The sequence below is a fragment of the Aphelocoma coerulescens genome, chromosome 9 (assembly GCF_041296385.1).
Source record: "Aphelocoma coerulescens isolate FSJ_1873_10779 chromosome 9, UR_Acoe_1.0, whole genome shotgun sequence".
Classification (NCBI taxonomy): Eukaryota; Metazoa; Chordata; class Aves; order Passeriformes; family Corvidae; genus Aphelocoma; species Aphelocoma coerulescens.
In genome coordinates this window covers 879,809-906,196 of record NC_091023.1, presented here as the reverse complement: position 1 = coordinate 906,196, position 26,388 = coordinate 879,809, and the positions used below count along the sequence as shown (strand labels likewise).

The 26,388-nt window shown below is 62.7% G+C and overlaps 50 non-coding genes across 50 annotated transcripts; all 50 read right to left on the bottom strand.

Annotated features, from left to right (window-relative positions):
- Nucleotides 1-121: 121 nt before the first annotated feature.
- Nucleotides 122-240, bottom strand: LOC138115349 (5S ribosomal RNA). The gene has a single exon (XR_011153263.1). It is a non-coding gene; the product is annotated as a 5S ribosomal RNA (ribosomal RNA).
- A 358-nt stretch (nucleotides 241-598) lies between these two features.
- Nucleotides 599-717, bottom strand: LOC138115514 (5S ribosomal RNA). Its single transcript, XR_011153425.1, has one exon. It is a non-coding gene; the product is annotated as a 5S ribosomal RNA (ribosomal RNA).
- A 358-nt stretch (nucleotides 718-1,075) lies between these two features.
- On the bottom strand, nucleotides 1,076-1,194 carry LOC138115952 (5S ribosomal RNA). Its single transcript, XR_011153852.1, has one exon. It is a non-coding gene; the product is annotated as a 5S ribosomal RNA (ribosomal RNA).
- A 358-nt stretch (nucleotides 1,195-1,552) lies between these two features.
- LOC138115950 (5S ribosomal RNA) lies at nucleotides 1,553-1,671 on the bottom strand. Its single transcript, XR_011153849.1, has one exon. It is a non-coding gene; the product is annotated as a 5S ribosomal RNA (ribosomal RNA).
- A 358-nt stretch (nucleotides 1,672-2,029) lies between these two features.
- Nucleotides 2,030-2,148, bottom strand: LOC138115408 (5S ribosomal RNA). Its single transcript, XR_011153322.1, has one exon. It is a non-coding gene; the product is annotated as a 5S ribosomal RNA (ribosomal RNA).
- A 358-nt stretch (nucleotides 2,149-2,506) lies between these two features.
- On the bottom strand, nucleotides 2,507-2,625 carry LOC138115949 (5S ribosomal RNA). The gene has a single exon (XR_011153848.1). It is a non-coding gene; the product is annotated as a 5S ribosomal RNA (ribosomal RNA).
- Nucleotides 2,626-2,983: 358 nt separating this feature from the next.
- Nucleotides 2,984-3,102, bottom strand: LOC138115948 (5S ribosomal RNA). The gene has a single exon (XR_011153847.1). It is a non-coding gene; the product is annotated as a 5S ribosomal RNA (ribosomal RNA).
- A 358-nt stretch (nucleotides 3,103-3,460) lies between these two features.
- LOC138115946 (5S ribosomal RNA) lies at nucleotides 3,461-3,579 on the bottom strand. The gene has a single exon (XR_011153846.1). It is a non-coding gene; the product is annotated as a 5S ribosomal RNA (ribosomal RNA).
- A 358-nt stretch (nucleotides 3,580-3,937) lies between these two features.
- LOC138115945 (5S ribosomal RNA) lies at nucleotides 3,938-4,056 on the bottom strand. Its single transcript, XR_011153845.1, has one exon. It is a non-coding gene; the product is annotated as a 5S ribosomal RNA (ribosomal RNA).
- A 358-nt stretch (nucleotides 4,057-4,414) lies between these two features.
- On the bottom strand, nucleotides 4,415-4,533 carry LOC138115944 (5S ribosomal RNA). Its single transcript, XR_011153844.1, has one exon. It is a non-coding gene; the product is annotated as a 5S ribosomal RNA (ribosomal RNA).
- Nucleotides 4,534-5,176: 643 nt separating this feature from the next.
- On the bottom strand, nucleotides 5,177-5,295 carry LOC138115943 (5S ribosomal RNA). Its single transcript, XR_011153843.1, has one exon. It is a non-coding gene; the product is annotated as a 5S ribosomal RNA (ribosomal RNA).
- A 358-nt stretch (nucleotides 5,296-5,653) lies between these two features.
- Nucleotides 5,654-5,772, bottom strand: LOC138115942 (5S ribosomal RNA). Its single transcript, XR_011153842.1, has one exon. It is a non-coding gene; the product is annotated as a 5S ribosomal RNA (ribosomal RNA).
- A 420-nt stretch (nucleotides 5,773-6,192) lies between these two features.
- On the bottom strand, nucleotides 6,193-6,311 carry LOC138115941 (5S ribosomal RNA). Its single transcript, XR_011153841.1, has one exon. It is a non-coding gene; the product is annotated as a 5S ribosomal RNA (ribosomal RNA).
- A 605-nt stretch (nucleotides 6,312-6,916) lies between these two features.
- Nucleotides 6,917-7,035, bottom strand: LOC138115439 (5S ribosomal RNA). Its single transcript, XR_011153352.1, has one exon. It is a non-coding gene; the product is annotated as a 5S ribosomal RNA (ribosomal RNA).
- Nucleotides 7,036-7,393: 358 nt separating this feature from the next.
- On the bottom strand, nucleotides 7,394-7,512 carry LOC138115940 (5S ribosomal RNA). Its single transcript, XR_011153840.1, has one exon. It is a non-coding gene; the product is annotated as a 5S ribosomal RNA (ribosomal RNA).
- Nucleotides 7,513-7,870: 358 nt separating this feature from the next.
- LOC138115451 (5S ribosomal RNA) lies at nucleotides 7,871-7,989 on the bottom strand. The gene has a single exon (XR_011153364.1). It is a non-coding gene; the product is annotated as a 5S ribosomal RNA (ribosomal RNA).
- A 357-nt stretch (nucleotides 7,990-8,346) lies between these two features.
- LOC138115938 (5S ribosomal RNA) lies at nucleotides 8,347-8,465 on the bottom strand. The gene has a single exon (XR_011153838.1). It is a non-coding gene; the product is annotated as a 5S ribosomal RNA (ribosomal RNA).
- Nucleotides 8,466-8,823: 358 nt separating this feature from the next.
- On the bottom strand, nucleotides 8,824-8,942 carry LOC138115502 (5S ribosomal RNA). The gene has a single exon (XR_011153414.1). It is a non-coding gene; the product is annotated as a 5S ribosomal RNA (ribosomal RNA).
- A 358-nt stretch (nucleotides 8,943-9,300) lies between these two features.
- On the bottom strand, nucleotides 9,301-9,419 carry LOC138115937 (5S ribosomal RNA). The gene has a single exon (XR_011153837.1). It is a non-coding gene; the product is annotated as a 5S ribosomal RNA (ribosomal RNA).
- Nucleotides 9,420-10,062: 643 nt separating this feature from the next.
- Nucleotides 10,063-10,181, bottom strand: LOC138115935 (5S ribosomal RNA). Its single transcript, XR_011153836.1, has one exon. It is a non-coding gene; the product is annotated as a 5S ribosomal RNA (ribosomal RNA).
- A 358-nt stretch (nucleotides 10,182-10,539) lies between these two features.
- On the bottom strand, nucleotides 10,540-10,658 carry LOC138115934 (5S ribosomal RNA). Its single transcript, XR_011153835.1, has one exon. It is a non-coding gene; the product is annotated as a 5S ribosomal RNA (ribosomal RNA).
- Nucleotides 10,659-11,301: 643 nt separating this feature from the next.
- LOC138115933 (5S ribosomal RNA) lies at nucleotides 11,302-11,420 on the bottom strand. Its single transcript, XR_011153834.1, has one exon. It is a non-coding gene; the product is annotated as a 5S ribosomal RNA (ribosomal RNA).
- Nucleotides 11,421-11,778: 358 nt separating this feature from the next.
- On the bottom strand, nucleotides 11,779-11,897 carry LOC138115512 (5S ribosomal RNA). The gene has a single exon (XR_011153423.1). It is a non-coding gene; the product is annotated as a 5S ribosomal RNA (ribosomal RNA).
- Nucleotides 11,898-12,255: 358 nt separating this feature from the next.
- LOC138115932 (5S ribosomal RNA) lies at nucleotides 12,256-12,374 on the bottom strand. The gene has a single exon (XR_011153833.1). It is a non-coding gene; the product is annotated as a 5S ribosomal RNA (ribosomal RNA).
- Nucleotides 12,375-12,845: 471 nt separating this feature from the next.
- LOC138115931 (5S ribosomal RNA) lies at nucleotides 12,846-12,964 on the bottom strand. The gene has a single exon (XR_011153832.1). It is a non-coding gene; the product is annotated as a 5S ribosomal RNA (ribosomal RNA).
- A 358-nt stretch (nucleotides 12,965-13,322) lies between these two features.
- LOC138115407 (5S ribosomal RNA) lies at nucleotides 13,323-13,441 on the bottom strand. The gene has a single exon (XR_011153321.1). It is a non-coding gene; the product is annotated as a 5S ribosomal RNA (ribosomal RNA).
- A 358-nt stretch (nucleotides 13,442-13,799) lies between these two features.
- Nucleotides 13,800-13,918, bottom strand: LOC138115930 (5S ribosomal RNA). The gene has a single exon (XR_011153831.1). It is a non-coding gene; the product is annotated as a 5S ribosomal RNA (ribosomal RNA).
- A 358-nt stretch (nucleotides 13,919-14,276) lies between these two features.
- On the bottom strand, nucleotides 14,277-14,395 carry LOC138115929 (5S ribosomal RNA). Its single transcript, XR_011153830.1, has one exon. It is a non-coding gene; the product is annotated as a 5S ribosomal RNA (ribosomal RNA).
- Nucleotides 14,396-14,753: 358 nt separating this feature from the next.
- Nucleotides 14,754-14,872, bottom strand: LOC138115406 (5S ribosomal RNA). Its single transcript, XR_011153320.1, has one exon. It is a non-coding gene; the product is annotated as a 5S ribosomal RNA (ribosomal RNA).
- A 358-nt stretch (nucleotides 14,873-15,230) lies between these two features.
- Nucleotides 15,231-15,349, bottom strand: LOC138115928 (5S ribosomal RNA). The gene has a single exon (XR_011153829.1). It is a non-coding gene; the product is annotated as a 5S ribosomal RNA (ribosomal RNA).
- A 358-nt stretch (nucleotides 15,350-15,707) lies between these two features.
- LOC138115926 (5S ribosomal RNA) lies at nucleotides 15,708-15,826 on the bottom strand. Its single transcript, XR_011153827.1, has one exon. It is a non-coding gene; the product is annotated as a 5S ribosomal RNA (ribosomal RNA).
- Nucleotides 15,827-16,184: 358 nt separating this feature from the next.
- Nucleotides 16,185-16,303, bottom strand: LOC138115925 (5S ribosomal RNA). Its single transcript, XR_011153826.1, has one exon. It is a non-coding gene; the product is annotated as a 5S ribosomal RNA (ribosomal RNA).
- A 358-nt stretch (nucleotides 16,304-16,661) lies between these two features.
- On the bottom strand, nucleotides 16,662-16,780 carry LOC138115924 (5S ribosomal RNA). Its single transcript, XR_011153825.1, has one exon. It is a non-coding gene; the product is annotated as a 5S ribosomal RNA (ribosomal RNA).
- Nucleotides 16,781-17,138: 358 nt separating this feature from the next.
- Nucleotides 17,139-17,257, bottom strand: LOC138115923 (5S ribosomal RNA). Its single transcript, XR_011153824.1, has one exon. It is a non-coding gene; the product is annotated as a 5S ribosomal RNA (ribosomal RNA).
- A 643-nt stretch (nucleotides 17,258-17,900) lies between these two features.
- Nucleotides 17,901-18,019, bottom strand: LOC138115922 (5S ribosomal RNA). Its single transcript, XR_011153823.1, has one exon. It is a non-coding gene; the product is annotated as a 5S ribosomal RNA (ribosomal RNA).
- A 358-nt stretch (nucleotides 18,020-18,377) lies between these two features.
- LOC138115921 (5S ribosomal RNA) lies at nucleotides 18,378-18,496 on the bottom strand. Its single transcript, XR_011153822.1, has one exon. It is a non-coding gene; the product is annotated as a 5S ribosomal RNA (ribosomal RNA).
- A 420-nt stretch (nucleotides 18,497-18,916) lies between these two features.
- Nucleotides 18,917-19,035, bottom strand: LOC138115920 (5S ribosomal RNA). Its single transcript, XR_011153821.1, has one exon. It is a non-coding gene; the product is annotated as a 5S ribosomal RNA (ribosomal RNA).
- A 605-nt stretch (nucleotides 19,036-19,640) lies between these two features.
- LOC138115438 (5S ribosomal RNA) lies at nucleotides 19,641-19,759 on the bottom strand. The gene has a single exon (XR_011153351.1). It is a non-coding gene; the product is annotated as a 5S ribosomal RNA (ribosomal RNA).
- A 358-nt stretch (nucleotides 19,760-20,117) lies between these two features.
- LOC138115919 (5S ribosomal RNA) lies at nucleotides 20,118-20,236 on the bottom strand. Its single transcript, XR_011153820.1, has one exon. It is a non-coding gene; the product is annotated as a 5S ribosomal RNA (ribosomal RNA).
- Nucleotides 20,237-20,594: 358 nt separating this feature from the next.
- LOC138115450 (5S ribosomal RNA) lies at nucleotides 20,595-20,713 on the bottom strand. The gene has a single exon (XR_011153363.1). It is a non-coding gene; the product is annotated as a 5S ribosomal RNA (ribosomal RNA).
- Nucleotides 20,714-21,070: 357 nt separating this feature from the next.
- LOC138115918 (5S ribosomal RNA) lies at nucleotides 21,071-21,189 on the bottom strand. The gene has a single exon (XR_011153819.1). It is a non-coding gene; the product is annotated as a 5S ribosomal RNA (ribosomal RNA).
- A 358-nt stretch (nucleotides 21,190-21,547) lies between these two features.
- Nucleotides 21,548-21,666, bottom strand: LOC138115501 (5S ribosomal RNA). The gene has a single exon (XR_011153413.1). It is a non-coding gene; the product is annotated as a 5S ribosomal RNA (ribosomal RNA).
- Nucleotides 21,667-22,024: 358 nt separating this feature from the next.
- Nucleotides 22,025-22,143, bottom strand: LOC138115917 (5S ribosomal RNA). The gene has a single exon (XR_011153818.1). It is a non-coding gene; the product is annotated as a 5S ribosomal RNA (ribosomal RNA).
- Nucleotides 22,144-22,786: 643 nt separating this feature from the next.
- On the bottom strand, nucleotides 22,787-22,905 carry LOC138115915 (5S ribosomal RNA). The gene has a single exon (XR_011153816.1). It is a non-coding gene; the product is annotated as a 5S ribosomal RNA (ribosomal RNA).
- A 358-nt stretch (nucleotides 22,906-23,263) lies between these two features.
- LOC138115914 (5S ribosomal RNA) lies at nucleotides 23,264-23,382 on the bottom strand. The gene has a single exon (XR_011153815.1). It is a non-coding gene; the product is annotated as a 5S ribosomal RNA (ribosomal RNA).
- Nucleotides 23,383-24,025: 643 nt separating this feature from the next.
- On the bottom strand, nucleotides 24,026-24,144 carry LOC138115913 (5S ribosomal RNA). The gene has a single exon (XR_011153814.1). It is a non-coding gene; the product is annotated as a 5S ribosomal RNA (ribosomal RNA).
- Nucleotides 24,145-24,502: 358 nt separating this feature from the next.
- Nucleotides 24,503-24,621, bottom strand: LOC138115511 (5S ribosomal RNA). Its single transcript, XR_011153422.1, has one exon. It is a non-coding gene; the product is annotated as a 5S ribosomal RNA (ribosomal RNA).
- Nucleotides 24,622-24,979: 358 nt separating this feature from the next.
- On the bottom strand, nucleotides 24,980-25,098 carry LOC138115912 (5S ribosomal RNA). The gene has a single exon (XR_011153813.1). It is a non-coding gene; the product is annotated as a 5S ribosomal RNA (ribosomal RNA).
- A 471-nt stretch (nucleotides 25,099-25,569) lies between these two features.
- LOC138115911 (5S ribosomal RNA) lies at nucleotides 25,570-25,688 on the bottom strand. Its single transcript, XR_011153812.1, has one exon. It is a non-coding gene; the product is annotated as a 5S ribosomal RNA (ribosomal RNA).
- A 358-nt stretch (nucleotides 25,689-26,046) lies between these two features.
- On the bottom strand, nucleotides 26,047-26,165 carry LOC138115405 (5S ribosomal RNA). The gene has a single exon (XR_011153319.1). It is a non-coding gene; the product is annotated as a 5S ribosomal RNA (ribosomal RNA).
- Between the last annotated feature and the right edge of the window lie 223 nt (nucleotides 26,166-26,388).

The following is a 26,388-nucleotide window of genomic DNA, read 5'->3' as shown; positions in this document are numbered from 1 at the left end:
AGATCCAGAGCCACGCAAGCCATGCAAGCCCCATGAGCCACCCTCGCCCTTGTGCTCCTTGGCACCGCTGCCCAAGCAAAACAAGGCTCCTCTGGCCCAGAGCCCAGGACCCAGCAAAAGAAGCCTACAGCACCCGGTATTCCCAGGCGGTCTCCCATCCAAGTACAAACCGGGCCCGACCCTGCTTAGCTTCCGAGATCAGACGAGATCGGGCGTTCTCAGGGTGGTATGGCCGTAGGCACCCCTCAGCCCCACAGCAGCGCTCTCCAGCACACACCAGCGCCTTCCTGCCCTGCCCCAATGCCCCCCGCACCCGGCACACGGCCGCCAGCGCCACTGTCGGCAACAACCCAACCTGTCGCCAGACCGAACACCACACAAGCCACTCAAGCTTTTCCAGCCACGCCAACTATGCGAGGACTAACAGTCATGGCCACCAGCTCTTCCCTGCCCTCGGAAACAAGGGAACCTGCAGCCAGATCCAGAGCCACGCAAGCCATGCAAGCCCCATGAGCCACCCTCCCCCTTGTGCTCCTTGGCACCGCTGCCCGAGCAAAACAAGGCACCTCTGGCCCAGAGCCCAGGGCCCAGCAAAAGAAGCCTACAGCACCCAGTATTCCCAGGCGGTCTCCCATCCAAGTACAAACCGGGCCCGACCCTGCTTAGCTTCCGAGATCAGACGAGATCGGGCGTTCTCAGGGTGGTATGGCCGTAGGCACCCCTCAGCCCCACAGCAGCGCTCTCCAGCACACACCAGCGCCTTCCTGCCCTGCCCCAATGCCCCCTGCACCCGGCACACGGCCGCCAGCGCCACTGTCGGCAACAACCCAACCTGCAGCCAGACCGAGCACCACACAAGCCACTCAAGCTTTTCCAGCCACGCCAACTATGCGAGGACTAACAGTCATGGCCACCAGCTCTTCCCTGCCCTCGGAAACAAGGGAACCTGCAGCCGGACCCAGAGCCACGCAAGCCATGCAAGCCCCATGAGCCACCCTCGCCCTTTAGCTCCTTGGCACCGCTGCCCAAGCAAAACAAGGCACCTCTGGCCCAGAGCCCAGGACCCAGCAAAAGAAGCCTACAGCACCCGGTATTCCCAGGCGGTCTCCCATCCAAGTACTAACCGGGCCCGACCCTGCTTAGCTTCCGAGATCAGACGAGATCGGGCGTTCTCAGGGTGGTATGGCCGTAGGCACCCCTCAGCCCCACAGCAGCGCTCTCCAGCACACACCAGCGCCTTCCTGCCCTGCCCCAATGCCCCCTGCACCCGGCACACGGCCGCCAGCGCCACTGTCGGCAACAACCCAACCTGCAGCCAGACCCAGAGCCATACAAGCCACTCAAGCTTTTCCAGCCACGCCAACTATGTGAGGACTAACAGTCATGGCCACCAGCTCTGCCCTGCCCTCAGCAACAACAGAACCTGCAGCCGGACCCAGAGCCACACAAGCCATGCAAGCCCCATGAGCCACCCTCGCCCTTGTGCTCCTTGGCACCGCTGCCCAAGCAAAACAAGGCACCTCTGGCCCAGAGCCCAGGACCCAGCAAAAGAAGCCTACAGCACCCGGTATTCCCAGGCGGTCTCCCATCCAAGTACTAACCGGGCCCGACCCTGCTTAGCTTCCGAGATCAGACGAGATCGGGCGTTCTCAGGGTGGTATGGCCGTAGGCACCCCTCAGCCCCACAGCAGCGCTCTCCAGCACACACCAGCGCCTTCCTGCCCTGCCCCAATGCCCCCTGCACCCGGCACACGGCCGCCAGCGCCACTGTCAGCAACAACCCAACCTGCAGCCAGACCCAGAGCCATACAAGCCACTCAAGCTTTTCCCGCCACGCCAACTATGCGAGGACTAACAGTCATGGCCACCAGCTCTTCCCTGCCCTCGGAAACAAGGGAACCTGCAGCCAGATCCAGAGCCACGCAAGCCATGCAAGCCCCATGAGCCACCCTCGCCCTTGTGCTCCTTGGCACCGCTGCCCAAGCAAAACAAGGCACCTCTGGCCCAGAGCCCAGGACCCAGCAAAAGAAGCCTACAGCACCCAGTATTCCCAGGCGGTCTCCCATCCAAGTACTAACCGGGCCCGACCCTGCTTAGCTTCCGAGATCAGACGAGATCGGGCGTTCTCAGGGTGGTATGGCCGTAGGCACCCCTCAGCCCCACAGCAGCGCTCTCCAGCACACACCAGCGCCTTCCTGCCCTGCCCCAATGCCCCCCGCTCCCGGCACACGGCCGCCAGCGCCACTGTCGGCAACAACCCAACCTGCAGCCAGACCGAGCACCACACAAGCCACTCAAGCTTTTCCAGCCACGCCAACTATGCGAGGACTAACAGTCATGGCCACCAGCTCTGCCCTGCCCTCGGCAACAACAGAACCTGCAGCCGGACCCAGAGCCACGCAAGCCATGCAAGCCCCATGAGCCACCCTCCCCCTTGTGCTCCTTGGCACCGCTGCCCAAGCAAAACAAGGCACCTCTGGCCCAGAGCCCAGGACCCAGCAAAAGAAGCCTACAGCACCCGGTATTCCCAGGCGGTCTCCCATCCAAGTACTAACCGGGCCCGACCCTGCTTAGCTTCCGAGATCAGACGAGATCGGGCGTTCTCAGGGTGGTATGGCCGTAGGCACCCCTCAGCCCCACAGCAGCGCTCTCCAGCACACACCAGCGCCTTCCTGCCCTGCCCCAATGCCCCCCGCACCCGGCACACGGCCGCCAGCGCCACTGTCGGCAACAACCCAACCTGCAGCCAGACCCAGAGCCATACAAGCCACTCAAGCTTTTCCCGCCACGCCAACTATGCGAGGACTAACAGTCATGGCCACCAGCTCTTCCCTGCCCTCGGAAACAAGGGAACCTGCAGCCAGATCCAGAGCCACGCAAGCCATGCAAGCCCCATGAGCCACCCTCGCCCTTGTGCTCCTTGGCACCGCTGCCCAAGCAAAACAAGGCACCTCTGGCCCAGAGCCCAGGACCCAGCAAAAGAAGCCTACAGCACCCGGTATTCCCAGGCGGTCTCCCATCCAAGTACTAACCGGGCCCGACCCTGCTTAGCTTCCGAGATCAGACGAGATCGGGCGTTCTCAGGGTGGTATGGCCGTAGGCACCCCTCAGCCCCACAGCAGCGCTCTCCAGCACACACCAGCGCCTTCCTGCCCTGCCCCAATGCCCCCCGCACCCGGCACACGGCCGCCAGCGCCACTGTCGGCAACAACCCAACCTGCAGCCAGACCGAACACCACACAAGCCACTCAAGCTTTTCCAGCCACGCCAACTATGTGAGGACTAACAGTCATGGCCACCAGCTCTGCCCTGCCCTCGGCAGCAACAGAACCTGCAGCCGGACCCAGAGCCACGCAAGCCATGCAAGCCCCATGAGCCACCCTCGCCCTTGAGCTCCTTGGCACCGCTGCCCAAGCAAAACAAGGCACCTCTGGCCCAGAGCCCAGGACCCAGCAAAAGAAGCCTACAGCACCCGGTATTCCCAGGCGGTCTCCCATCCAAGTACTAACCGGGCCCGACCCTGCTTAGCTTCCGAGATCAGACGAGATCGGGCGTTCTCAGGGTGGTATGGCCGTAGGCACCCCTCAGCCCCACAGCAGCGCTCTCCAGCACACACCAGCGCCTTCCTGCCCTGCCCCAATGCCCCCCGCACCCGGCACACGGCCGCCAGCGCCACTGTCGGCAACAACCCAACCTGCAGCCAGACCCAGAGCCATACAAGCCACTCAAGCTTTTCCAGCCACGCCAACTATGCGAGGACTAACAGTCATGGCCACCAGCTCTGCCCTGACCTCGGAAACAACAGAACCTGCAGCCGGACCCAGAGCCACGCAAGCCATGCAAGCCCCATGAGCCACCCTCGCCCTTGAGCTCCTTGGCACCGCTGCCCAAGCAAAACAAGGCACCTCTGGCCCAGAGCCCAGGACCCAGCAAAAGAAGCCTACAGCACCCGGTATTCCCAGGCGGTCTCCCATCCAAGTACTAACCGGGCCCGACCCTGCTTAGCTTCCGAGATCAGACGAGATCGGGCGTTCTCAGGGTGGTATGGCCGTAGGCACCCCTCAGCCCCACAGCAGCGCTCTCCAGCACACACCAGCGCCTTCCTGCCCTGCCCCAATGCCCCCCGCACCCGGCACACGGCCGCCAGCGCCACTGTCGGCAACAACCCAACCTGCAGCCAGACCCAGAGCCATACAAGCCACTCAAGCTTTTCCCGCCACGCCAACTATGCGAGGACTAACAGTCATGGCCACCAGCTCTTCCCTGCCCTCGGAAACAAGGGAACCTGCAGCCAGATCCAGAGCCACGCAAGCCATGCAAGCCCCATGAGCCACCCTCCCCCTTGTGCTCCTTGGCACCGCTGCCCAAGCAAAACAAGGCACCTCTGGCCCAGAGCCCAGGACCCAGCAAAAGAAGCCTACAGCACCCGGTATTCCCAGGCGGTCTCCCATCCAAGTACTAACCGGGCCCGACCCTGCTTAGCTTCCGAGATCAGACGAGATCGGGCGTTCTCAGGGTGGTATGGCCGTAGGCACCCCTCAGCCCCACAGCAGCGCTCTCCAGCACACACCAGCGCCTTCCTGCCCTGCCCCAATGCCCCCCGCACCCGGCACACGGCCGCCAGCGCCACTGTCGGCAACAACCCAACCAGCAGCCAGACCGAACACCACACAAGCCACTCAAGCTTTTCCAGCCACGCCAACTATGTGAGGACTAACAGTCATGGCCACCAGCTCTGCCCTGCCCTCGGCAACAACAGAACCTGCAGCCGGACCAGGAGCCACACAAGCCACATAAGCCACGCCGGCCACACAAGCTTCATGAGCATCAGCAGTCATGGCCACCAACTCTGGCCTCCGCAACAATGGAACCTGCAGCCAGATCCAGAGCCATACAAGCCACTCAAGCTTTTCCAGCCACGCCAACTATGCGAGGACTAACAGTCATGGCCACCAGCTCTGCCCTGCCCTCGGCAACAACGGAACCTGCAGCCAGGAACAAGGCACCTTGTTCAAAAGACCCAGAACCAGACAAGCCACACAAGCCACCGCAGCCATGCAATCCCTCTGAGCCGCGCGAGCAACGGCCACTGTTGGCCTCGCCCTTGTGCCCCTTGGAATGGCTGCCCAAGCAAAACAAGGCACCTCTGGCCCAGAGCCCAGGACCCAGCAAAAGAAGCCTACAGCACCCGGTATTCCCAGGCGGTCTCCCATCCAAGTACTAACCGGGCCCGACCCTGCTTAGCTTCCGAGATCAGACGAGATCGGGCGTTCTCAGGGTGGTATGGCCGTAGGCACCCCTCAGCCCCACAGCAGCGCTCTCCAGCACACACCAGCGCCTTCCTGCCCTGCCCCAATGCCCCCCGCACCCGGCACACGGCCGCCAGCGCCACTGTCGGCAACAACCCAACCTGCAGCCAGACCCAGAGCCATACAAGCCACTCAAGCTTTTCCCGCCACGCCAACTATGTGAGGACTAACAGTCATGGCCACCAGCTCTGCCCTGCCCTCGGAAACAAGGGAACCTGCAGCCAGATCCAGAGCCACGCAAGCCATGCAAGCCCCATGAGCCACCCTCGCCCTTGTGCCCCTTGGAATGGCTGCCCAAGCAAAACAAAGCACCTCTGGCCCAGAGCCCAGGACCCAGCAAAAGAAGCCTACAGCACCCGGTATTCCCAGGCGGTCTCCCATCCAAGTACTAACCGGGCCCGACCCTGCTTAGCTTCCGAGATCAGACGAGATCGGGCGTTCTCAGGGTGGTATGGCCGTAGGCACCCCTCAGCCCCACAGCAGCGCTCTCCAGCACACACCAGCGCCTTCCTGCCCTGCCCCAATGCCCCCCGCACCCGGCACACGGCCGCCAGCGCCACTGTCGGCAGCAACCCAACCTGCAGCCAGACCGAACACCACACAAGCCACTCAAGCTTTTCCAGCCACGCCAACTATGCGAGGACTAACAGTCATGGCCACCAGCTCTGCCCTGCCCTCAGCAACAACAGAACCTGCAGCCAGGAACAAGGCACCTTGTTCCAAAGACCCAGAACAAGACAAGCCACACAAGCCACCGCAGCCATGCAATCCCTCTGAGCCACGCGAGCCACGGCCACTGTTGGCCTCGCCCTTGTGCCCCTTGGAATGGCTGCCCAAGCAAAACAAGGCACCTCTGGCCCAGAGCCCAGGACCCAGCAAAAGAAGCCTACAGCACCCGGTATTCCCAGGCGGTCTCCCATCCAAGTACTAACCGGGCCCGACCCTGCTTAGCTTCCGAGATCAGACGAGATCGGGCGTTCTCAGGGTGGTATGGCCGTAGGCACCCCTCAGCCCCACAGCAGCGCTCTCCAGCACACACCAGCGCCTTCCTGCCCTGCCCCAATGCCCCCCGCACCCGGCACACGGCCGCCAGCGCCACTGTCGGCAACAACCCAACCTGCAGCCAGACCCAGAGCCATACAAGCCACTCAAGCTTTTCCAGCCACGCCAACTATGCGAGGACTAACAGTCATGGCCACCAGCTCTGCCCTGCCCTTGGCAAAAACGGAACCTGCAGCCAGATCCAGAGCCACACAAGCCACATAAGCCACGCAAGCTTCATGAGCATCAACAGTCATGGCCACCAGCTCTGCCCTCCGCAACAATGGAACCTGCAGCCAGATCCAGAGCCACACAAGCCACACAAGGCACATCACCAGTCATGGCCACCATCTCCGCCCTCGGCAACAATGGAACCTGCAGCCAGGAACAAGGCACCTTGTTCCAAAGACCCAGAACCAGACAAGCCACACAAGCCACCGCAGCCATGCAATCCCTCTGAGCCACGCGAGCCACGGCCACTGTTGGCCTCGCCCTTGTGCCCCTTGGAATGGCTGCCCAAGCAAAACAAGGCACCTCTGGCCCAGAGCCCAGGACCCAGCAAAAGAAGCCTACAGCACCCGGTATTCCCAGGCGGTCTCCCATCCAAATACTAACCGGGCCCGACCCTGCTTAGCTTCCGAGATCAGACGAGATCGGGCGTTCTCAGGGTGGTATGGCCGTAGGCACCCCTCAGCCCCACAGCAGCGCTCTCCAGCACACACCAGCGCCTTCCTGCCCTGCCCCAATGCCCCCCGCTCCCGGCACACGGCCGCCAGCGCCACTGTCGGCAACAACCCAACCTGCAGCCAGACCGAGCACCACACAAGCCACTCAAGCTTTTCCAGCCACGCCAACTATGCGAGGACTAACAGTCATGGCCACCAGCTCTGCCCTGCCCTCGGCAACAACAGAACCTGCAGCCGGACCCAGAGCCACGCAAGCCATGCAAGCCCCATGAGCCACCCTCGCCCTTTAGCTCCTTGGCACCGCTGCCCAAGCAAAACAAGGCACCTCTGGCCCAGAGCCCAGGACCCAGCAAAAGAAGCCTACAGCACCCGGTATTCCCAGGCGGTCTCCCATCCAAGTACTAACCGGGCCCGACCCTGCTTAGCTTCCGAGATCAGACGAGATCGGGCGTTCTCAGGGTGGTATGGCCGTAGGCACCCCTCAGCCCCACAGCAGCGCTCTCCAGCACACACCAGCGCCTTCCTGCCCTGCCCCAATGCCCCCTGCACCTGGCACACGGCCGCCAGCGCCACTGTCGGCAACAACCCAACCTGCAGCCAGACCCAGAGCCATACAAGCCACTCAAGCTTTTCCAGCCACGCCAACTATGTGAGGACTAACAGTCATGGCCACCAGCTCTGCCCTGCCCTCGGCAACAACAGAACCTGCAGCCGGACCCAGAGCCACACAAGCCATGCAAGCCCCATGAGCCACCCTCGCCCTTGTGCTCCTTGGCACCGCTGCCCAAGCAAAACAAGGCACCTCTGGCCCAGAGCCCAGGACCCAGCAAAAGAAGCCTACAGCACCCGGTATTCCCAGGCGGTCTCCCATCCAAGTACTAACCGGGCCCGACCCTGCTTAGCTTCCGAGATCAGACGAGATCGGGCGTTCTCGGGGTGGTATGGCCGTAGGCACCCCTCAGCCCCACAGCAGCGCTCTCCAGCACACACCAGCGCCTTCCTGCCCTGCCCCAATGCCCCCTGCACCCGGCACACGGCCGCCAGCGCCACTGTCGGCAACAACCCAACCTGCAGCCAGACCCAGAGCCATACAAGCCACTCAAGCTTTTCCCGCCACGCCAACTATGCGAGGACTAACAGTCATGGCCACCAGCTCTTCCCTGCCCTCGGAAACAAGGGAACCTGCAGCCAGATCCAGAGCCACGCAAGCCATGCAAGCCCCATGAGCCACCCTCCCCTTGTGCTCCTTGGCACCGCTGCCCAAGCAAAACAAGGCACCTCTGGCCCAGAGCCCAGGACCCAGCAAAAGAAGCCTACAGCACCCGGTATTCCCAGGCGGTCTCCCATCCAAGTACTAACCGGGCCCGACCCTGCTTAGCTTCCGAGATCAGACGAGATCGGGCGTTCTCAGGGTGGTATGGCCGTAGGCACCCCTCAGCCCCACAGCAGCGCTCTCCAGCACACACCAGCGCCTTCCTGCCCTGCCCCAATGCCCCCCGCACCCGGCACACGGCCGCCAGCGCCACTGTCGGCAACAACCCAACCTGTCGCCAGACCGAACACCACACAAGCCACTCAAGCTTTTCCAGCCACGCCAACTATGCGAGGACTAACAGTCATGGCCACCAGCTCTTCCCTGCCCTCGGAAACAAGGGAACCTGCAGCCAGATCCAGAGCCACGCAAGCCATGCAAGCCCCATGAGCCACCCTCCCCCTTGTGCTCCTTGGCACCGCTGCCCAAGCAAAACAAGGCACCTCTGGCCCAGAGCCCAGGGCCCAGCAAAAGAAGCCTACAGCACCCAGTATTCCCAGGCGGTCTCCCATCCAAGTACAAACCAGGCCCGACCCTGCTTAGCTTCCGAGATCAGACGAGATCGGGCGTTCTCAGGGTGGTATGGCCGTAGGCACCCCTCAGCCCCACAGCAGCGCTCTCCAGCACACACCAGCGCCTTCCTGCCCTGCCCCAATGCCCCCTGCACCCGGCACACGGCCGCCAGCGCCACTGTCGGCAACAACCCAACCTGCAGCCAGACCGAGCACCACACAAGCCACTCAAGCTTTTCCAGCCACGCCAACTATGCGAGGACTAACAGTCATGGCCACCAGCTCTGCCCTGCCCTCGGCAACAACAGAACCTGCAGCCGGACCCAGAGCCACGCAAGCCATGCAAGCCCCATGAGCCACCCTCGCCCTTGAGCTCCTTGGCACCGCTGCCCAAGCAAAACAAGGCACCTCTGGCCCAGAGCCCAGGACCCAGCAAAAGAAGCCTACAGCACCCGGTATTCCCAGGCGGTCTCCCATCCAAGTACTAACCGGGCCCGACCCTGCTTAGCTTCCGAGATCAGACGAGATCGGGCGTTCTCAGGGTGGTATGGCCGTAGGCACCCCTCAGCCCCACAGCAGCGCTCTCCAGCACACACCAGCGCCTTCCTGCCCTGCCCCAATGCCCCCCGCACCCGGCACACGGCCGCCAGCGCCACTGTCGGCAACAACCCAACCTGCAGCCAGACCCAGAGCCATACAAGCCACTCAAGCTTTTCCCGCCACGCCAACTATGTGAGGACTAACAGTCATGGCCACCAGCTCTTCCCTGCCCTCGGAAACAACGGAACCTGCAGCCGGACCCAGAGCCACACAAGCCACATAAGCCACGCCGGCCACGCAAGCTTCATGAGCATCAACAGTCATGGCCACCAGCTCTGCCCTCCGCAACAATGGAACCTGCAGCCAGATCCAGAGCCATACAAGCCACTCAAGCTTTTCCAGCCACGCCAACTATGCGAGGACTAACAGTCATGGCCACCAGCTCTGCCCTGCCCTCGGCAACAACGGAACCTGCAGCCAGGAACAAGGCACCTTGTTCCAAAGACCCAGAACCAGACAAGCCACACAAGCCACCGCAGCCATGCAATCCCTCTGAGCCACGCGAGCCACGGCCACTGTTGGCCTCACCCTTGTGCCCCTTGGAATGGCTGCCCAAGCAAAACAAGGCACCTCTGGCCCAGAGCCCAGGACCCAGCAAAAGAAGCCTACAGCACCCGGTATTCCCAGGCGGTCTCCCATCCAAGTACTAACCGGGCCCGACCCTGCTTAGCTTCCGAGATCAGACGAGATCGGGCGTTCTCAGGGTGGTATGGCCGTAGGCACGCCTCAGCCCCACAGCAGCGCTCTCCAGCACACACCAGCGCCTTCCTGCCCTGCCCCAATGCCCCCTGCACCCGGCACACGGCCGCCAGCGCCACTGTCGGCAACAACCCAACCTGCAGCCAGACCCAGAGCCATACAAGCCACTCAAGCTTTTCCAGCCACGCCAACTATGTGAGGACTAACAGTCATGGCCACCAGCTCTGCCCTGCCCTCGGCAACAACAGAACCTGCAGCCGGACCCAGAGCCACACAAGCCATGCAAGCCCCATGAGCCACCCTCGCCCTTGAGCTCCTTGGCACCGCTGCCCAAGCAAAACAAGGCACCTCTGGCCCAGAGCCCAGGACCCAGCAAAAGAAGCCTACAGCACCCGGTATTCCCAGGCGGTCTCCCATCCAAGTACTAACCGGGCCCGACCCTGCTTAGCTTCCGAGATCAGACGAGATCGGGCGTTCTCAGGGTGGTATGGCCGTAGGCACCCCTCAGCCCCACAGCAGCGCTCTCCAGCACACACCAGCGCCTTCCTGCCCTGCCCCAATGCTCCTCGCACCCGGCACACGGCCGCCAGCGCCACTGTCGGCAACAACCCAACCTGCAGCCAGACCCAGAGCCATACAAGCCACTCGAGCTTTTCCAGCCACGCCAACTATGTGAGGACTAACAGTCATGGCCACCAGCTCTGCCCTGCCCTCGGCAACAACAGAACCTGCAGTCGGACCCAGAGCCACACAAGCCACATAAGCCACGCCGGCCACACAAGCTTCATGAGCATCAACAGTCATGGCCACCAGCTCTGCCCTCCGCAACAATGGAACCTGCAGCCAGATCCAGAGCCATACAAGCCACTCAAGCTTTTCCAGCCACGCCAACTATGCGAGGACTAACAGTCATGGCCACCAGCTCTGCCCTGCCCTCGGCAACAACGGAACCTGCAGCCAGGAACAAGGCACCTTGTTCCAAAGACCCAGAACCAGACAAGCCACACAAGCCACCGCAGCCATGCAATCCCTCTGAGCCACGCGAGCCACGGCCACTGTTGGCCTCGCCCTTGTGCCCCTTGGAATGGCTGCCCAAGCAAAACAAGGCACCTCTGGCCCAGAGCCCAGGACCCAGCAAAAGAAGCCTACAGCACCCGGTATTCCCAGGCGGTCTCCCATCCAAGTACTAACCGGGCCCGACCCTGCTTAGCTTCCGAGATCAGACGAGATCGGGCGTTCTCAGGGTGGTATGGCCGTAGGCACCCCTCAGCCCCACAGCAGCGCTCTCCAGCACACACCAGCGCCTTCCTGCCCTGCCCCAATGCCCCCTGCACCCGGCACACGGCCGCCAGCGCCACTGTCGGCAACAACCCAACCTGCAGCCAGACCCAGAGCCATACAAGCCACTCAAGCTTTTCCCGCCACGCCAACTATGCGAGGACTAACAGTCATGGCCACCAGCTCTTCCCTGCCCTCGGAAACAAGGGAACCTGCAGCCAGATCCAGAGCCACGCAAGCCATGCAAGCCCCATGAGCCACCCTCGCCCTTGTGCTCCTTGGCACCGCTGCCCAAGCAAAACAAGGCACCTCTGGCCCAGAGCCCAGGGCCCAGCAAAAGAAGCCTACAGCACCCAGTATTCCCAGGCGGTCTCCCATCCAAGTACAAACCGGGCCCGACCCTGCTTAGCTTCCGAGATCAGACGAGATCGGGCGTTCTCAGGGTGGTATGGCCGTAGGCACCCCTCAGCCCCACAGCAGCGCTCTCCAGCACACACCAGCGCCTTCCTGCCCTGCCCCAATGCCCCCTGCACCCGGCACACGGCCGCCAGCACCACTGTCGGCAACAACCCAACCTGCAGCCAGACCGAGCACCACACAAGCCACTCAAGCTTTTCCAGCCACGCCAACTATGCGAGGACTAACAGTCATGGCCACCAGCTCTGCCCTGCCCTCGGCAACAACAGAACCTGCAGCCGGACCCAGAGCCACGCAAGCCATGCAAGCCCCATGAGCCACCCTCGCCCTTGAGCTCCTTGGCACCGCTGCCCAAGCAAAACAAGGCACCTCTGGCCCAGAGCCCAGGACCCAGCAAAAGAAGCCTACAGCACCCGGTATTCCCAGGCGGTCTCCCATCCAAGTACTAACCGGGCCCGACCCTGCTTAGCTTCCGAGATCAGACGAGATCGGGCGTTCTCAGGGTGGTATGGCCGTAGGCACCCCTCAGCCCCACAGCAGCGCTCTCCAGCACACACCAGCGCCTTCCTGCCCTGCCCCAATGCCCCCTGCACCCGGCACACGGCCGCCAGCGCCACTGTCGGCAACAACCCAACCTGCAGCCAGACCCAGAGCCATACAAGCCACTCAAGCTTTTCCAGCCACGCCAACTATGTGAGGACTAACAGTCATGGCCACCAGCTCTGCCCTGCCCTCAGCAACAACCCAACCTGCAGCCGGACCCAGAGCCATACAAGCCACTCAAGCTTTTCCAGCCACGCCAACTATGCGAGGACTAACAGTCATGGCCACCAGCTCTTCCCTGCCCTCGGAAACAAGGGAACCTCAGCCAGATCCAGAGCCACGCAAGCCATGCAAGCCCCATGAGCCACCCTCGCCCTTGTGCCCCTTGGAATGGCTGCCCAAGCAAAACAAGGCACCTCTGGCCCAGAGCCCAGGACCCAGCAAAAGAAGCCTACAGCACCCGGTATTCCCAGGCGGTCTCCCATCCAAGTACTAACCGGGCCCGACCCTGCTTAGCTTCCGAGATCAGACGAGATCGGGCGTTCTCAGGGTGGTATGGCCGTAGGCACCCCTCAGCCCCACAGCAGCCCTCTCCAGCACACACCAGCGCCTTCCTGCCCTGCCCCAATGCCCCCTGCACCCGGCACACGGCCGCCAGCGCCACTGTCGGCAACAACCCAACCTGCAGCCAGACCCAGAGCCATACAAGCCACTCAAGCTTTTCCCGCCACGCCAACTATGCGAGGACTAACAGTCATGGCCACCAGCTCTTCCCTGCCCTCGGAAACAAGGGAACCTGCAGCCAGATCCAGAGCCACGCAAGCCATGCAAGCCCCATGAGCCACCCTCGCCCTTGTGCTCCTTGGCACCGCTGCCCAAGCAAAACAAGGCACCTCTGGCCCAGAGCCCAGGACCCAGCAAAAGAAGCCTACAGCACCCAGTATTCCCAGGCGGTCTCCCATCCAAGTACTAACCGGGCCCGACCCTGCTTAGCTTCCGAGATCAGACGAGATCGGGCGTTCTCAGGGTGGTATGGCCGTAGGCACCCCTCAGCCCCACAGCAGCGCTCTCCAGCACACACCAGCGCCTTCCTGCCCTGCCCCAATGCCCCCCGCTCCCGGCACACGGCCGCCAGCGCCACTGTCGGCAACAACCCAACCTGCAGCCAGACCGAGCACCACACAAGCCACTCAAGCTTTTCCAGCCACGCCAACTATGCGAGGACTAACAGTCATGGCCACCAGCTCTGCCCTGCCCTCGGCAACAACAGAACCTGCAGCCGGACCCAGAGCCACGCAAGCCATGCAAGCCCCATGAGCCACCCTCCCCCTTGTGCTCCTTGGCACCGCTGCCCAAGCAAAACAAGGCACCTCTGGCCCAGAGCCCAGGACCCAGCAAAAGAAGCCTACAGCACCCGGTATTCCCAGGCGGTCTCCCATCCAAGTACTAACCGGGCCCGACCCTGCTTAGCTTCCGAGATCAGACGAGATCGGGCGTTCTCAGGGTGGTATGGCCGTAGGCACCCCTCAGCCCCACAGCAGCGCTCTCCAGCACACACCAGCGCCTTCCTGCCCTGCCCCAATGCCCCCTGCACCCGGCACACGGCCGCCAGCGCCACTGTCGGCAACAACCCAACCTGCAGCCAGACCCAGAGCCATACAAGCCACTCAAGCTTTTCCAGCCACGCCAACTATGTGAGGACTAACAGTCATGGCCACCAGCTCTGCCCTGCCCTCAGCAACAACAGAACCTGCAGCCGGACCCAGAGCCACACAAGCCATGCAAGCCCCATGAGCCACCCTCGCCCTTGTGCTCCTTGGCACCGCTGCCCAAGCAAAACAAGGCACCTCTGGCCCAGAGCCCAGGACCCAGCAAAAGAAGCCTACAGCACCCGGTATTCCCAGGCGGTCTCCCATCCAAGTACTAACCGGGCCCGACCCTGCTTAGCTTCCGAGATCAGACGAGATCGGGCGTTCTCAGGGTGGTATGGCCGTAGGCACCCCTCAGCCCCACAGCAGCGCTCTCCAGCACACACCAGCGCCTTCCTGCCCTGCCCCAATGCCCCCTGCACCCGGCACACGGCCGCCAGCGCCACTGTCAGCAACAACCCAACCTGCAGCCAGACCCAGAGCCATACAAGCCACTCAAGCTTTTCCCGCCACGCCAACTATGCGAGGACTAACAGTCATGGCCACCAGCTCTTCCCTGCCCTCGGAAACAAGGGAACCTGCAGCCAGATCCAGAGCCACGCAAGCCATGCAAGCCCCATGAGCCACCCTCGCCCTTGTGCTCCTTGGCACCGCTGCCCAAGCAAAACAAGGCACCTCTGGCCCAGAGCCCAGGACCCAGCAAAAGAAGCCTACAGCACCCAGTATTCCCAGGCGGTCTCCCATCCAAGTACTAACCGGGCCCGACCCTGCTTAGCTTCCGAGATCAGACGAGATCGGGCGTTCTCAGGGTGGTATGGCCGTAGGCACCCCTCAGCCCCACAGCAGCGCTCTCCAGCACACACCAGCGCCTTCCTGCCCTGCCCCAATGCCCCCCGCTCCCGGCACACGGCCGCCAGCGCCACTGTCGGCAACAACCCAACCTGCAGCCAGACCGAGCACCACACAAGCCACTCAAGCTTTTCCAGCCACGCCAACTATGCGAGGACTAACAGTCATGGCCACCAGCTCTGCCCTGCCCTCGGCAACAACAGAACCTGCAGCCGGACCCAGAGCCACGCAAGCCATGCAAGCCCCATGAGCCACCCTCCCCCTTGTGCTCCTTGGCACCGCTGCCCAAGCAAAACAAGGCACCTCTGGCCCAGAGCCCAGGACCCAGCAAAAGAAGCCTACAGCACCCGGTATTCCCAGGCGGTCTCCCATCCAAGTACTAACCGGGCCCGACCCTGCTTAGCTTCCGAGATCAGACGAGATCGGGCGTTCTCAGGGTGGTATGGCCGTAGGCACCCCTCAGCCCCACAGCAGCGCTCTCCAGCACACACCAGCGCCTTCCTGCCCTGCCCCAATGCCCCCCGCACCCGGCACACGGCCGCCAGCGCCACTGTCGGCAACAACCCAACCTGCAGCCAGACCCAGAGCCATACAAGCCACTCAAGCTTTTCCCGCCACGCCAACTATGCGAGGACTAACAGTCATGGCCACCAGCTCTTCCCTGCCCTCGGAAACAAGGGAACCTGCAGCCAGATCCAGAGCCACGCAAGCCATGCAAGCCCCATGAGCCACCCTCGCCCTTGTGCTCCTTGGCACCGCTGCCCAAGCAAAACAAGGCACCTCTGGCCCAGAGCCCAGGACCCAGCAAAAGAAGCCTACAGCACCCGGTATTCCCAGGCGGTCTCCCATCCAAGTACTAACCGGGCCCGACCCTGCTTAGCTTCCGAGATCAGACGAGATCGGGCGTTCTCAGGGTGGTATGGCCGTAGGCACCCCTCAGCCCCACAGCAGCGCTCTCCAGCACACACCAGCGCCTTCCTGCCCTGCCCCAATGCCCCCCGCACCCGGCACACGGCCGCCAGCGCCACTGTCGGCAACAACCCAACCTGCAGCCAGACCGAACACCACACAAGCCACTCAAGCTTTTCCAGCCACGCCAACTATGTGAGGACTAACAGTCATGGCCACCAGCTCTGCCCTGCCCTCGGCAGCAACAGAACCTGCAGCCGGACCCAGAGCCACGCAAGCCATGCAAGCCCCATGAGCCACCCTCGCCCTTGAGCTCCTTGGCACCGCTGCCCAAGCAAAACAAGGCACCTCTGGCCCAGAGCCCAGGACCCAGCAAAAGAAGCCTACAGCACCCGGTATTCCCAGGCGGTCTCCCATCCAAGTACTAACCGGGCCCGACCCTGCTTAGCTTCCGAGATCAGACGAGATCGGGCGTTCTCAGGGTGGTATGGCCGTAGGCACCCCTCAGCCCCACAGCAGCGCTCTCCAGCACACACCAGCGCCTTCCTGCCCTGCCCCAATGCCCCCCGCACCCGGCACACGGCCGCCAGCGCCACTGTCGGCAACAACCCAACCTGCAGCCAGACCCAGAGCCATACAAGCCACTCAAGCTTTTCCAGCCACGCCAACTATGCGAGGACTAACAGTCATGGCCACCAGCTCTGCCCTGACCTCGGAAACAACAGAACCTGCAGCCGGACCCAGAGCCACGCAAGCCATGCAAGCCCCATGAGCCACCCTCGCCCTTGAGCTCCTTGGCACCGCTGCCCAAGCAAAACAAGGCACCTCTGGCCCAGAGCCCAGGACCCAGCAAAAGAAGCCTACAGCACCCGGTATTCCCAGGCGGTCTCCCATCCAAGTACTAACCGGGCCCGACCCTGCTTAGCTTCCGAGATCAGACGAGATCGGGCGTTCTCAGGGTGGTATGGCCGTAGGCACCCCTCAGCCCCACAGCAGCGCTCTCCAGCACACACCAGCGCCTTCCTGCCCTGCCCCAATGCCCCCCGCACCCGGCACACGGCCGCCAGCGCCACTGTCGGCAACAACCCAACCTGCAGCCAGACCCAGAGCCATACAAGCCACTCAAGCTTTTCCCGCCACGCCAACTATGCGAGGACTAACAGTCATGGCCACCAGCTCTTCCCTGCCCTCGGAAACAAGGGAACCTGCAGCCAGATCCAGAGCCACGCAAGCCATGCAAGCCCCATGAGCCACCCTCCCCCTTGTGCTCCTTGGCACCGCTGCCCAAGCAAAACAAGGCACCTCTGGCCCAGAGCCCAGGACCCAGCAAAAGAAGCCTACAGCACCCGGTATTCCCAGGCGGTCTCCCATCCAAGTACTAACCGGGCCCGACCCTGCTTAGCTTCCGAGATCAGACGAGATCGGGCGTTCTCAGGGTGGTATGGCCGTAGGCACCCCTCAGCCCCACAGCAGCGCTCTCCAGCACACACCAGCGCCTTCCTGCCCTGCCCCAATGCCCCCCGCACCCGGCACACGGCCGCCAGCGCCACTGTCGGCAACAACCCAACCAGCAGCCAGACCGAACACCACACAAGCCACTCAAGCTTTTCCAGCCACGCCAACTATGTGAGGACTAACAGTCATGGCCACCAGCTCTGCCCTGCCCTCGGCAACAACAGAACCTGCAGCCGGACCAGGAGCCACACAAGCCACATAAGCCACGCCGGCCACACAAGCTTCATGAGCATCAGCAGTCATGGCCACCAACTCTGGCCTCCGCAACAATGGAACCTGCAGCCAGATCCAGAGCCATACAAGCCACTCAAGCTTTTCCAGCCACGCCAACTATGCGAGGACTAACAGTCATGGCCACCAGCTCTGCCCTGCCCTCGGCAACAACGGAACCTGCAGCCAGGAACAAGGCACCTTGTTCAAAAGACCCAGAACCAGACAAGCCACACAAGCCACCGCAGCCATGCAATCCCTCTGAGCCGCGCGAGCAACGGCCACTGTTGGCCTCGCCCTTGTGCCCCTTGGAATGGCTGCCCAAGCAAAACAAGGCACCTCTGGCCCAGAGCCCAGGACCCAGCAAAAGAAGCCTACAGCACCCGGTATTCCCAGGCGGTCTCCCATCCAAGTACTAACCGGGCCCGACCCTGCTTAGCTTCCGAGATCAGACGAGATCGGGCGTTCTCAGGGTGGTATGGCCGTAGGCACCCCTCAGCCCCACAGCAGCGCTCTCCAGCACACACCAGCGCCTTCCTGCCCTGCCCCAATGCCCCCCGCACCCGGCACACGGCCGCCAGCGCCACTGTCGGCAACAACCCAACCTGCAGCCAGACCCAGAGCCATACAAGCCACTCAAGCTTTTCCCGCCACGCCAACTATGTGAGGACTAACAGTCATGGCCACCAGCTCTGCCCTGCCCTCGGAAACAAGGGAACCTGCAGCCAGATCCAGAGCCACGCAAGCCATGCAAGCCCCATGAGCCACCCTCGCCCTTGTGCCCCTTGGAATGGCTGCCCAAGCAAAACAAAGCACCTCTGGCCCAGAGCCCAGGACCCAGCAAAAGAAGCCTACAGCACCCGGTATTCCCAGGCGGTCTCCCATCCAAGTACTAACCGGGCCCGACCCTGCTTAGCTTCCGAGATCAGACGAGATCGGGCGTTCTCAGGGTGGTATGGCCGTAGGCACCCCTCAGCCCCACAGCAGCGCTCTCCAGCACACACCAGCGCCTTCCTGCCCTGCCCCAATGCCCCCCGCACCCGGCACACGGCCGCCAGCGCCACTGTCGGCAGCAACCCAACCTGCAGCCAGACCGAACACCACACAAGCCACTCAAGCTTTTCCAGCCACGCCAACTATGCGAGGACTAACAGTCATGGCCACCAGCTCTGCCCTGCCCTCAGCAACAACAGAACCTGCAGCCAGGAACAAGGCACCTTGTTCCAAAGACCCAGAACAAGACAAGCCACACAAGCCACCGCAGCCATGCAATCCCTCTGAGCCACGCGAGCCACGGCCACTGTTGGCCTCGCCCTTGTGCCCCTTGGAATGGCTGCCCAAGCAAAACAAGGCACCTCTGGCCCAGAGCCCAGGACCCAGCAAAAGAAGCCTACAGCACCCGGTATTCCCAGGCGGTCTCCCATCCAAGTACTAACCGGGCCCGACCCTGCTTAGCTTCCGAGATCAGACGAGATCGGGCGTTCTCAGGGTGGTATGGCCGTAGGCACCCCTCAGCCCCACAGCAGCGCTCTCCAGCACACACCAGCGCCTTCCTGCCCTGCCCCAATGCCCCCCGCACCCGGCACACGGCCGCCAGCGCCACTGTCGGCAACAACCCAACCTGCAGCCAGACCCAGAGCCATACAAGCCACTCAAGCTTTTCCAGCCACGCCAACTATGCGAGGACTAACAGTCATGGCCACCAGCTCTGCCCTGCCCTTGGCAAAAACGGAACCTGCAGCCAGATCCAGAGCCACACAAGCCACATAAGCCACGCAAGCTTCATGAGCATCAACAGTCATGGCCACCAGCTCTGCCCTCCGCAACAATGGAACCTGCAGCCAGATCCAGAGCCACACAAGCCACACAAGGCACATCACCAGTCATGGCCACCATCTCCGCCCTCGGCAACAATGGAACCTGCAGCCAGGAACAAGGCACCTTGTTCCAAAGACCCAGAACCAGACAAGCCACACAAGCCACCGCAGCCATGCAATCCCTCTGAGCCACGCGAGCCACGGCCACTGTTGGCCTCGCCCTTGTGCCCCTTGGAATGGCTGCCCAAGCAAAACAAGGCACCTCTGGCCCAGAGCCCAGGACCCAGCAAAAGAAGCCTACAGCACCCGGTATTCCCAGGCGGTCTCCCATCCAAATACTAACCGGGCCCGACCCTGCTTAGCTTCCGAGATCAGACGAGATCGGGCGTTCTCAGGGTGGTATGGCCGTAGGCACCCCTCAGCCCCACAGCAGCGCTCTCCAGCACACACCAGCGCCTTCCTGCCCTGCCCCAATGCCCCCCGCTCCCGGCACACGGCCGCCAGCGCCACTGTCGGCAACAACCCAACCTGCAGCCAGACCGAGCACCACACAAGCCACTCAAGCTTTTCCAGCCACGCCAACTATGCGAGGACTAACAGTCATGGCCACCAGCTCTGCCCTGCCCTCGGCAACAACAGAACCTGCAGCCGGACCCAGAGCCACGCAAGCCATGCAAGCCCCATGAGCCACCCTCGCCCTTTAGCTCCTTGGCACCGCTGCCCAAGCAAAACAAGGCACCTCTGGCCCAGAGCCCAGGACCCAGCAAAAGAAGCCTACAGCACCCGGTATTCCCAGGCGGTCTCCCATCCAAGTACTAACCGGGCCCGACCCTGCTTAGCTTCCGAGATCAGACGAGATCGGGCGTTCTCAGGGTGGTATGGCCGTAGGCACCCCTCAGCCCCACAGCAGCGCTCTCCAGCACACACCAGCGCCTTCCTGCCCTGCCCCAATGCCCCCTGCACCTGGCACACGGCCGCCAGCGCCACTGTCGGCAACAACCCAACCTGCAGCCAGACCCAGAGCCATACAAGCCACTCAAGCTTTTCCAGCCACGCCAACTATGTGAGGACTAACAGTCATGGCCACCAGCTCTGCCCTGCCCTCGGCAACAACAGAACCTGCAGCCGGACCCAGAGCCACACAAGCCATGCAAGCCCCATGAGCCACCCTCGCCCTTGTGCTCCTTGGCACCGCTGCCCAAGCAAAACAAGGCACCTCTGGCCCAGAGCCCAGGACCCAGCAAAAGAAGCCTACAGCACCCGGTATTCCCAGGCGGTCTCCCATCCAAGTACTAACCGGGCCCGACCCTGCTTAGCTTCCGAGATCAGACGAGATCGGGCGTTCTCGGGGTGGTATGGCCGTAGGCACCCCTCAGCCCCACAGCAGCGCTCTCCAGCACACACCAGCGCCTTCCTGCCCTGCCCCAATGCCCCCTGCACCCGGCACACGGCCGCCAGCGCCACTGTCGGCAACAACCCAACCTGCAGCCAGACCCAGAGCCATACAAGCCACTCAAGCTTTTCCCGCCACGCCAACTATGCGAGGACTAACAGTCATGGCCACCAGCTCTTCCCTGCCCTCGGAAACAAGGGAACCTGCAGCCAGATCCAGAGCCACGCAAGCCATGCAAGCCCCATGAGCCACCCTCCCCTTGTGCTCCTTGGCACCGCTGCCCAAGCAAAACAAGGCACCTCTGGCCCAGAGCCCAGGACCCAGCAAAAGAAGCCTACAGCACCCGGTATTCCCAGGCGGTCTCCCATCCAAGTACTAACCGGGCCCGACCCTGCTTAGCTTCCGAGATCAGACGAGATCGGGCGTTCTCAGGGTGGTATGGCCGTAGGCACCCCTCAGCCCCACAGCAGCGCTCTCCAGCACACACCAGCGCCTTCCTGCCCTGCCCCAATGCCCCCCGCACCCGGCACACGGCCGCCAGCGCCACTGTCGGCAACAACCCAACCTGTCGCCAGACCGAACACCACACAAGCCACTCAAGCTTTTCCAGCCACGCCAACTATGCGAGGACTAACAGTCATGGCCACCAGCTCTTCCCTGCCCTCGGAAACAAGGGAACCTGCAGCCAGATCCAGAGCCACGCAAGCCATGCAAGCCCCATGAGCCACCCTCCCCCTTGTGCTCCTTGGCACCGCTGCCCAAGCAAAACAAGGCACCTCTGGCCCAGAGCCCAGGGCCCAGCAAAAGAAGCCTACAGCACCCAGTATTCCCAGGCGGTCTCCCATCCAAGTACAAACCAGGCCCGACCCTGCTTAGCTTCCGAGATCAGACGAGATCGGGCGTTCTCAGGGTGGTATGGCCGTAGGCACCCCTCAGCCCCACAGCAGCGCTCTCCAGCACACACCAGCGCCTTCCTGCCCTGCCCCAATGCCCCCTGCACCCGGCACACGGCCGCCAGCGCCACTGTCGGCAACAACCCAACCTGCAGCCAGACCGAGCACCACACAAGCCACTCAAGCTTTTCCAGCCACGCCAACTATGCGAGGACTAACAGTCATGGCCACCAGCTCTGCCCTGCCCTCGGCAACAACAGAACCTGCAGCCGGACCCAGAGCCACGCAAGCCATGCAAGCCCCATGAGCCACCCTCGCCCTTGAGCTCCTTGGCACCGCTGCCCAAGCAAAACAAGGCACCTCTGGCCCAGAGCCCAGGACCCAGCAAAAGAAGCCTACAGCACCCGGTATTCCCAGGCGGTCTCCCATCCAAGTACTAACCGGGCCCGACCCTGCTTAGCTTCCGAGATCAGACGAGATCGGGCGTTCTCAGGGTGGTATGGCCGTAGGCACCCCTCAGCCCCACAGCAGCGCTCTCCAGCACACACCAGCGCCTTCCTGCCCTGCCCCAATGCCCCCCGCACCCGGCACACGGCCGCCAGCGCCACTGTCGGCAACAACCCAACCTGCAGCCAGACCCAGAGCCATACAAGCCACTCAAGCTTTTCCCGCCACGCCAACTATGTGAGGACTAACAGTCATGGCCACCAGCTCTTCCCTGCCCTCGGAAACAACGGAACCTGCAGCCGGACCCAGAGCCACACAAGCCACATAAGCCACGCCGGCCACGCAAGCTTCATGAGCATCAACAGTCATGGCCACCAGCTCTGCCCTCCGCAACAATGGAACCTGCAGCCAGATCCAGAGCCATACAAGCCACTCAAGCTTTTCCAGCCACGCCAACTATGCGAGGACTAACAGTCATGGCCACCAGCTCTGCCCTGCCCTCGGCAACAACGGAACCTGCAGCCAGGAACAAGGCACCTTGTTCCAAAGACCCAGAACCAGACAAGCCACACAAGCCACCGCAGCCATGCAATCCCTCTGAGCCACGCGAGCCACGGCCACTGTTGGCCTCACCCTTGTGCCCCTTGGAATGGCTGCCCAAGCAAAACAAGGCACCTCTGGCCCAGAGCCCAGGACCCAGCAAAAGAAGCCTACAGCACCCGGTATTCCCAGGCGGTCTCCCATCCAAGTACTAACCGGGCCCGACCCTGCTTAGCTTCCGAGATCAGACGAGATCGGGCGTTCTCAGGGTGGTATGGCCGTAGGCACGCCTCAGCCCCACAGCAGCGCTCTCCAGCACACACCAGCGCCTTCCTGCCCTGCCCCAATGCCCCCTGCACCCGGCACACGGCCGCCAGCGCCACTGTCGGCAACAACCCAACCTGCAGCCAGACCCAGAGCCATACAAGCCACTCAAGCTTTTCCAGCCACGCCAACTATGTGAGGACTAACAGTCATGGCCACCAGCTCTGCCCTGCCCTCGGCAACAACAGAACCTGCAGCCGGACCCAGAGCCACACAAGCCATGCAAGCCCCATGAGCCACCCTCGCCCTTGAGCTCCTTGGCACCGCTGCCCAAGCAAAACAAGGCACCTCTGGCCCAGAGCCCAGGACCCAGCAAAAGAAGCCTACAGCACCCGGTATTCCCAGGCGGTCTCCCATCCAAGTACTAACCGGGCCCGACCCTGCTTAGCTTCCGAGATCAGACGAGATCGGGCGTTCTCAGGGTGGTATGGCCGTAGGCACCCCTCAGCCCCACAGCAGCGCTCTCCAGCACACACCAGCGCCTTCCTGCCCTGCCCCAATGCTCCTCGCACCCGGCACACGGCCGCCAGCGCCACTGTCGGCAACAACCCAACCTGCAGCCAGACCCAGAGCCATACAAGCCACTCGAGCTTTTCCAGCCACGCCAACTATGTGAGGACTAACAGTCATGGCCACCAGCTCTGCCCTGCCCTCGGCAACAACAGAACCTGCAGTCGGACCCAGAGCCACACAAGCCACATAAGCCACGCCGGCCACACAAGCTTCATGAGCATCAACAGTCATGGCCACCAGCTCTGCCCTCCGCAACAATGGAACCTGCAGCCAGATCCAGAGCCATACAAGCCACTCAAGCTTTTCCAGCCACGCCAACTATGCGAGGACTAACAGTCATGGCCACCAGCTCTGCCCTGCCCTCGGCAACAACGGAACCTGCAGCCAGGAACAAGGCACCTTGTTCCAAAGACCCAGAACCAGACAAGCCACACAAGCCACCGCAGCCATGCAATCCCTCTGAGCCACGCGAGCCACGGCCACTGTTGGCCTCGCCCTTGTGCCCCTTGGAATGGCTGCCCAAGCAAAACAAGGCACCTCTGGCCCAGAGCCCAGGACCCAGCAAAAGAAGCCTACAGCACCCGGTATTCCCAGGCGGTCTCCCATCCAAGTACTAACCGGGCCCGACCCTGCTTAGCTTCCGAGATCAGACGAGATCGGGCGTTCTCAGGGTGGTATGGCCGTAGGCACCCCTCAGCCCCACAGCAGCGCTCTCCAGCACACACCAGCGCCTTCCTGCCCTGCCCCAATGCCCCCTGCACCCGGCACACGGCCGCCAGCGCCACTGTCGGCAACAACCCAACCTGCAGCCAGACCCAGAGCCATACAAGCCACTCAAGCTTTTCCCGCCACGCCAACTATGCGAGGACTAACAGTCATGGCCACCAGCTCTTCCCTGCCCTCGGAAACAAGGGAACCTGCAGCCAGATCCAGAGCCACGCAAGCCATGCAAGCCCCATGAGCCACCCTCGCCCTTGTGCTCCTTGGCACCGCTGCCCAAGCAAAACAAGGCACCTCTGGCCCAGAGCCCAGGGCCCAGCAAAAGAAGCCTACAGCACCCAGTATTCCCAGGCGGTCTCCCATCCAAGTACAAACCGGGCCCGACCCTGCTTAGCTTCCGAGATCAGACGAGATCGGGCGTTCTCAGGGTGGTATGGCCGTAGGCACCCCTCAGCCCCACAGCAGCGCTCTCCAGCACACACCAGCGCCTTCCTGCCCTGCCCCAATGCCCCCTGCACCCGGCACACGGCCGCCAGCACCACTGTCGGCAACAACCCAACCTGCAGCCAGACCGAGCACCACACAAGCCACTCAAGCTTTTCCAGCCACGCCAACTATGCGAGGACTAACAGTCATGGCCACCAGCTCTGCCCTGCCCTCGGCAACAACAGAACCTGCAGCCGGACCCAGAGCCACGCAAGCCATGCAAGCCCCATGAGCCACCCTCGCCCTTGAGCTCCTTGGCACCGCTGCCCAAGCAAAACAAGGCACCTCTGGCCCAGAGCCCAGGACCCAGCAAAAGAAGCCTACAGCACCCGGTATTCCCAGGCGGTCTCCCATCCAAGTACTAACCGGGCCCGACCCTGCTTAGCTTCCGAGATCAGACGAGATCGGGCGTTCTCAGGGTGGTATGGCCGTAGGCACCCCTCAGCCCCACAGCAGCGCTCTCCAGCACACACCAGCGCCTTCCTGCCCTGCCCCAATGCCCCCTGCACCCGGCACACGGCCGCCAGCGCCACTGTCGGCAACAACCCAACCTGCAGCCAGACCCAGAGCCATACAAGCCACTCAAGCTTTTCCAGCCACGCCAACTATGTGAGGACTAACAGTCATGGCCACCAGCTCTGCCCTGCCCTCAGCAACAACCCAACCTGCAGCCGGACCCAGAGCCATACAAGCCACTCAAGCTTTTCCAGCCACGCCAACTATGCGAGGACTAACAGTCATGGCCACCAGCTCTTCCCTGCCCTCGGAAACAAGGGAACCTCAGCCAGATCCAGAGCCACGCAAGCCATGCAAGCCCCATGAGCCACCCTCGCCCTTGTGCCCCTTGGAATGGCTGCCCAAGCAAAACAAGGCACCTCTGGCCCAGAGCCCAGGACCCAGCAAAAGAAGCCTACAGCACCCGGTATTCCCAGGCGGTCTCCCATCCAAGTACTAACCGGGCCCGACCCTGCTTAGCTTCCGAGATCAGACGAGATCGGGCGTTCTCAGGGTGGTATGGCCGTAGGCACCCCTCAGCCCCACAGCAGCCCTCTCCAGCACACACCAGCGCCTTCCTGCCCTGCCCCAATGCCCCCTGCACCCGGCACACGGCCGCCAGCGCCACTGTCGGCAACAACCCAACCTGCAGCCAGACCCAGAGCCATACAAGCCACTCAAGCTTTTCCCGCCACGCCAACTATGCGAGGACTAACAGTCATGGCCACCAGCTCTTCCCTGCCCTCGGAAACAAGGGAACCTGCAGCCAGATCCAGAGCCACGCAAGCCATGCAAGCCCCATGAGCCACCCTCGCCCTTGTGCTCCTTGGCACCGCTGCCCAAGCAAAACAAGGCACCTCTGGCCCAGAGCCCAGGACCCAGCAAAAGAAGCCTACAGCACCCAGTATTCCCAGGCGGTCTCCCATCCAAGTACTAACCGGGCCCGACCCTGCTTAGCTTCCGAGATCAGACGAGATCGGGCGTTCTCAGGGTGGTATGGCCGTAGGCACCCCTCAGCCCCACAGCAGCGCTCTCCAGCACACACCAGCGCCTTCCTGCCCTGCCCCAATGCCCCCCGCTCCCGGCACACGGCCGCCAGCGCCACTGTCGGCAACAACCCAACCTGCAGCCAGACCGAGCACCACACAAGCCACTCAAGCTTTTCCAGCCACGCCAACTATGCGAGGACTAACAGTCATGGCCACCAGCTCTGCCCTGCCCTCGGCAACAA